This window comes from Pinus tabuliformis, chromosome J (assembly GCF_031772625.1).
Source record: "Pinus tabuliformis cultivar Carrire ecotype Pingquan chromosome J, CPIR1, whole genome shotgun sequence".
Lineage (NCBI taxonomy): Eukaryota > Viridiplantae > Streptophyta > Pinopsida > Pinales > Pinaceae > Pinus > Pinus tabuliformis.
Genome location: NC_142295.1, coordinates 180,889,027 through 180,896,633, shown reverse-complemented (window position 1 = coordinate 180,896,633; position 7,607 = coordinate 180,889,027). Strand labels below are relative to the sequence as shown.

Below are 7,607 nucleotides of genomic sequence, written 5' to 3'. Positions count from 1 at the left end.
AAATTGAAGTAAATTACTCTAAGCATAGATCATACCTAAAATTAACACATGCAAAACTTATCCATGATGTGATGATGTTCCAGCAGATGATTAGCAGAGAGAAGTTAGACGTGTGAAATTTAGCCTAGAAGCCTATTTTCAAACCCAAACAAATCTAGCAGGCCAAAATAATATATGATTCCATCAGTTAAATTAGATGATCAGTCCTCACGAAATTGAAGAAATTGGTTTCTGGAATTCCTGATGTTCAAGCCCAACACGATGGAGTATGTCCTGGATGTGCTAGTGGAAAGAAGAGAAGGGGTCCATTTCCCTCTAGTGAGAACAAGACAAAAATACAAAAGACATCATCCATCTCAGTCATTACGAGATATGTGGTCTGATGCCCGTACATTGGTGGTCATCTCTACTACATTATCTTCATTGATGATATTTTAAAGAAGACATGGATATATTACATGAAGCATAGGGATGAGGCCTTCGATTTGTTCAAGAATTTCAAAGCCTTGGTCAAAAATCAAACTGGAAAGAAAATTAAGATCTTCAGGTCTGACATTGGTGGAGAGTACATTTCCAATGAATTCATAAATATTTGCAAGAAGGCATCATGAAAGAGATGATTGTGCCCTATAATCTCAAACAAAATGGAATAGCCAAAAGGAAGAATGGGTCTATTGTAGAAGTTGCCCATGCCATGCTCCATGATCAAAAGTTGTTGAAGTTCCTTTGGGGGAAGCAACTAATGCAGTTGTATATGTTCAAAATAGGTACCCCATCAATCATTGGACAACAAGACTCCTGAAGAAGTATTCACAGGTTTATTCAAGTTGACCCTCACACCCTTGAAGAAGCTGTGAAAGAACAAGTTGGAAGGATGCTATGGTGTTTGATCCTTGTCTTTGGTAAGTCAGGAATCTCACCCAAACATATGATGCAATTTGTTCTACCACATGACTCTTGAGGGTTATTGTTTGGAAGATCAAGAAGCAATAGGATGGATGAGATATTGTATCATGCCTATTGCTCAACATAGGGTGGAAAATGTTAGTTCCCCAATGAGATGACTTAGGGTGAGAGTGTCCCATAGGACCTTCTTCATTGTCTGATGAAATTTTACAAGTAGGCATCAGTCTCTCTTTCAGCCCACGGGAAAAATAGAACATGTAAACAATAGCTAGTTACTCAGCCATTTCTATATATTCTGAGATATCTTTAAAAGCCCGCGAACCAGATCTCAGTTGGGGAATTAGCTGATTATGTAACTCAAATGTATAGCTGGGGGAAATGTACAATATTTTGATTCTGTTGAGATTAAATTCATTTTTCTGTTGAGATTAAATTCCAAAATGAACCAGTTTCTTATTCAACATCTTAGTATCACTGAAATACAAGCAAAGAAGTTTAGCAGTTATGAGGCAATAATAGTAAGATTAAAATTCTCTCCTTTTACACACCTACACAAATAATTGTGACCAAGAAGATAATTGATTTTGTCTTCTACTGATATGGGATCAAAAAACTAATATCATTACAATTGGGCATTATAAGTATGTCAAATGCAAACTGCTTCTCCTATTACAGTGTTTAACCAATTCTTAATCAACAGCACGCATGCTCAATTTATTTGCATCTAGCAAGAATGAACCCACAAGCATAATGCTGGCCTAAATGATAAAACTAGGATTCCATATATGTATAGAGAGCAACTTTGCATACTTCGTAACATTTCGACAAAGTTTCAAGAGAGAGATAATTTTCTGCTAAAGCCCCCATAATATGTTAAGATGCACTAGACAATCTTAATTTTATTGTTCTGATGACATAGTGCCAGCTCACTAGCCTACCTATGATATAAATACTTCTCCTGAGTTAAAATTTATACAATTTTAAGCAAATATATAATAAATACAGTAATTTAACCATTAAAAGCATATCTACCAAAACAAATTTGCATCCAACCAATAATAAGGATAACGATTTGGAAATCTTTGAACTAAAATGCACCAAACTGAAATCGTGTTTTTTTTTAAAACACTTTGGAAATTAAAGTGGGCAGTAATACACTCAACCCTTTTGCAGTTTTAGTCATTACATAAAACAGAAATTACAACAATAGGACTGTTTTAAAATTACAAATTTTAAGAGAATACTATTGTATGCATGACACAACTAAATGCATTGTGACATGCTTTGCCCTGGATTTCATGGCTAAGTACATACCCATGAAACTTGAAAGAGTTGTGGCAACAAGTCGTTTCTGTAACTAAAGAGAAGAATTTTAATTTGGTTGTTCACATTCATATCAAGTATAAAATCACCCAATAAAATTTCTCTCGAGGCATTAACAACAACCACCCTCTCACAAAAGAAGCGCTTACCAGTTTTTGGCAATAGTCAAATTTAGCGCCCTCTCTCAAAGTCAACACGAGTCCTACTGGAGCCTCCTTCATAACTTTCCTTCATTGCAGACCCAGCACTTGCCTTCATGGTTCCTCCACCTCCAATCTTGTCCATTGCTTTCTTCCCTTTCTTCACTTCCGTCAAGAACTGATCCAAACCAAATGGATCAGCTTCTTCTGCATCCTTTTCAAACTCAACAGGTCTGTCCCTAGGTCCACCCCTTTCAGTAGTACCACCAAATCCTTTATCAGCTCTGAAACGGTCAGTCTTAAGCACCTTATCAAGCTGTTCATCTGCCCCTCCGTACATTTCATTATCTGCATCCTTCTTGGGTCTATAAAGAGTGGACAGTGTGTTATGAGCAGTAAATAGACCTTTATCATAAATATTGTACTGATCATCAGTTGCAAATCCAGACTCCATGCCCTTCTCCTGGTTGAATAGTCTCTGATCGTAGGCAACTTCACCTGTACCTGCAGTGGTATTGGCCATTCCAAGCGCAATTTTCTCACTAACATCATGGTCTCTGTCTCTGGTAATCTTGCTTTTCTTCCCAACGTGCCCTTCTTTAGCCTCCAACCTTCTTTCCCTTTCTCTCTCCCTTCTCCTCTCATCGCGAAGCGCTTCACGCTTAAGCCGTTCCTCTCTTTCCTCTTTATTCTCTCTTATGTTCTCCTTGGGGGCATCACGATCAGACTCCGTCTTCCTTTCACTGCCATCTGCAAAGGGCGTGACAGTTTCCCTTTCAAGTACTCCAATAGTGACCTTATCACCACCACCAGCACCGGCTCCGGCACCTGCACCTGCACCTGCTCCACTTCTCTCCATCCTAGCTCGCTGAGCCAGAGCACGCAGTTCTTGTTCTTTCTTCTCCTTCTCCTTGAGCATCAACTCCTTCTGGATCTTGGATCTCATCTCAACCGCCTCTCTGGCCTTCTGTTCAGCTACATACAACGCCTCTGAAAGCTTCGCAAAGTTGTCATTAATCTGGACCTCCTGGAGCCCTCTTCCATCAGCCGCAAGACGCTTGTCGAGCGGAATTGTATACCCTTTGGGATTCTTCCAATTGGAGATGCAAGGTGGGATTTTCCAGTCTTGCTGATCCTTGACAGTCACAGGCCTCGGAGGTGAATGCATAACAGGAACGGGGGGTGATCTGGAAGCTTTTGGTACCCTCTTATGTTTGAACTTGGGAGGCTCAAGAGGATCCTTGGGCATCAACGCTCACGGGCAGAATCTTGGTGTTTTTCCTTTCTTCCTTGCGCCCCATGTCCAGTGGATATTGGGCAATGTGAATCTCTGGGAAGGCGCCCCCATCGCCGAAGTCTTCGATCTTGCGAGGGACAAATCCTGCCCGCTTCCCGTAAGGGGGTATTTGCTTAACCTTTACGACCGAATTGGGCTGGTGTTGATCTACCCGATCCTTGAACCATGGATCCGAAGCAAAATCATACTGTGGCCCGTTGTTTACCTTGGGAGCTAGAAGGCTCCCAAGTAGTGATCCTGCCATCTTCGAAAACGGACTAAGCACTGAACACAGAAGAACAGATAATACAATTGAAACCTAGTCCAAAAAGAGCTTCAAAATGAAACCTGGCGCTTCTGCAGAGAGAATAATTTGAGGGTTTTATTTATATTTTTAACCGTGCAATGAAGAATCGGCGCGCCGTTCGAAGAATTTCAAATTCTCTTCGAAGCTCTGCAGTTGAACATCAGAGAGCAGCACCAAACCCTGATCGAAAAAATGAAACCCTCTCTGCGGTAAGCTGTCAAAATACTTATACGGGACCATGCAGGTTACAATGTGAATTTGTTGGTCGGCAGCCGGCTCGTTGAAATTTAAATAAATCCTTCAAAGATTTATAGCATCGATTTTCTCCCCTTGTGTTTTCGGCGGTGAGTAAGTTTAGTGGTGGTGCGTAAAATAATTTGGCATAATGAAATTATCTCATGAGTTTATTGAGGTTCAAGTCTCCCCGTTACCTAGATTTGTAATGGAAAAATATTGGAAAATAAAATACCTTTTCTGAAATAACATTAAAATTAAGGCAAGGAATTGGGTATCTCTTCTAGTTTCATTAAGATCCGTTTATGTTGTTTAATTGATTTGATATTATTATTTGAACCTTATTTTTCATTTTGAGTTTTAAGTTCTTTATACGGTGTAATGCTTTATCAATGTTGTAAAGTTAGATTTAATCAACTTTTTTTAATGAAAAATTGTTTTTATTTGGTTAAGAATTTGCCTTTTTTGAAGGTAAAGAAATAGATTAATTACTGAAGATTCAAAATATCTTGCAACAGTGAAATTACTAGCAAGTAATTATAAGTGGTATAGTTTTTCTTTAATAATAATAATGAGTCAACCTATATTAGCCTAGCATATAACAGTTAGTGATGGTTATCCTCACTGTTGGTTTTATAATTGAGTTATGATAGATTTTTTCACTCTTTAAAAATAAAAATAAAAATAAGTAATATGTTACACTCGCTTTATACATTATGGAATCTAACCTTTGATTATATGTTGTTCTTTATAAGTAACATTATCCATGAGTGCCCGTGAACTACATGTTGAATTGCATGTTGTTCGTACATTCCCATAGAATGGGAGAACTTGAAATTCCTTTGCATTATAGAGTCGTTGTCCATAGACTTTATGAAGAGGTGAAAGTCAAAATTAGGTTCCAAATAAGGTTTTACGACACATGCCAATTATTCCTAGACTACAACGGATGTTTCGTTGTAAATCTCTTGCACAATTGATGGATTGGCATGCAAAGAATAGGAGTAAAGATGGATTCATGCGAATTCCTATGGACTCCAAAGCAATGAAACATATAGAGGAAAAATGGCCAAGAAAATTCAAGGATGAACCTCGCAGTATTAGGTTAGGACTTGCAATGGATGGAGTGTGCCCTTTCTCTTTCCTAAGCTCAAATTATAGTGTTTGGCCAGTTGGACTGATAGTATACAATATTCCCCCATGGATGAGTGTTAGAAAGGAACACCTTATGCTAACTCTCATCGTTCCAGGAAAACATCAAGTGAAAAAAATGGATGTTTACATTGCACCTTTTATTGATGAGATGCAATTGTTATGGAAAGGCATAAGAATGTATGACATATCACGTCCTCCATCAAATAGGTCCTTCATGTTTTATGGCATACTATGTTGGACAATTCATGATTTCCCAGGACTTGGTGTTTGTTCTGGTAAGAGATCAAATAATTCGCATATTCGTAGTACATCATAATTTATTTTCAATTCAAGTTGTATATAAGTATTACATTATTATTGTTTTCTTATGTAAGCTAGTTATTGATTATAGGGCTACAAAAAAAAGGGATTTTTGCATGTCCAAGATGTGCAGAACAATTTGAGGGGCGATATTCTAAAGATCTACACAAAGTTATATATGCAAACAACAGGGTTTTTCCACCACCTGACCATAAGTTCAGAAGCCGCCTAAAGAATCAATTTGATGGAAAAATTGAAAATAAACCTCCTCCCAAGGTTATGGGTCCAGCTGATTGGCTTAAAATGTATGGAGATGCTGAATCAAAAGCTTGGAACCATTTTTTTCGTCATGATCATTCAATTGAGGAACTAGAACAAGTTATGGTTGAAATGCCAAAAGGAATGAAAAGGAAATCCATATTTTATGATCTCCCTTACTGGAAGCATCTATTAATATCTCATTTAATAGATCCTATGCATGTTTTCAAAAATGTCCCTGATTCTATTTTTCGACATATATCTAGCAAAGATAAAGACACTTTGTCATCAAGGAGGGATATTGCTCTTTCACGTACCAAATTTGATAGAAGACATTTGTGGCCAAGTAAGGAAAATGAATCAAATGCAGAAGCTCCATGGATACTAAAAAGGAAAGAGTTAGATCAACTAAAAAATGTGATTCGTTCAATAAGAACACCCACTGGATATGGATCATCATTGAATAAAGCTTTTACAGTAGAGGGACATATCACAGGATTCAAAACACATGATTATCACAATTTTATGACGGTATTAACATCAATTAATTGTTATTCTTATCATTTACTTACTAAAACTTATTTTGATATATTATGATAAATCAATACTAATGAACTATAATAATTTGGTTTGATAGCATATCATGCCACTAGCAATAAGAGGGGATTCATGCCTTACAACTGACTTAAGGAATGCCATATGTCAATTGTCAACCTTTACGAGGTATGTGGTCGCTTGATATTTACAAGGTTTTACATGGTATGAAATGTTCCTCTATATGATACAATGATATATTATATCTCATTCTAAATGTCACTAAAAATTCATACTAACTTAATGACAATATCTAATTAGGTGGGTGACCTCTAAAGAGATCCATGAGTCTGAAGTGCCAAGATGGAAGAAAGAAATCACAGAAATTGTATGTGTATTTGAAAAGGAGCTCTCTACAAGTTTCATGGACCTACAGGTCCATTTACTTATACATCTAGTTGATGACATTGAAATGGCAGGTATCATTTCAACAAGATGGATGTTTTTCTTTGAGAGATACATGAAAAACCTAAAAAGATATGTCCGATAGAAGGCACATCCAGAGGGTTGCATGGCTGAAGGGTATGTACTAAATGAAGCATTTTTCTTCCTATGTGAATTCCTTGGTAAAGATTTTGAAGATGGTGCACAATTTTGGGATCAAGAACGTGCATCTGATATTATAGATGGAGAAAAGCCTCAAACTAATGGTGTTCAAGAAGTAATTGGTATGTAAAATATTCATTATTATAGTTATTTTAGAATCATTTACTATATCATTTTGGGCTTCCCGAATTGAAAGAATAATATTTTAAGTTTGAATTATACATGTTGATTTTGAATAGGTGTTGATGAAAGTGTTGTGCTCAACAAATTTGTCCTCTACCAAATGGAATTCATGAATAAATGGATTGATATGTATGATATAAAAAGGAAAGAAGTGTTAGAAGCAAGGAAACAATTTAAGATATCAAACCCAAGGAATACCCCACTTCCCACTAATATTTCCGGTCAATGGGGAAAAGAATGCACAATAGAATGGGTTTCTAAACAAATTCAAAACCAAATATATGAGGAAGGAATAGATGCAAACATAATAGAAGATGAGATCAACATGTGCAGAGGATGTGAAAAAAAGGTAAATTTTGAATTATTACAAAATGTTGCTTGAATA

The 7,607-nt window shown here is 36.9% G+C and overlaps 1 pseudogene; it reads right to left on the bottom strand.

The window, feature by feature from the left end:
* Positions 1–2,374: 2,374 nt before the first annotated feature.
* LOC149226270 (SNW/SKI-interacting protein A pseudogene) lies at positions 2,375–3,910 on the bottom strand (annotated as a pseudogene).
* Between the last annotated feature and the right edge of the window lie 3,697 nt (positions 3,911–7,607).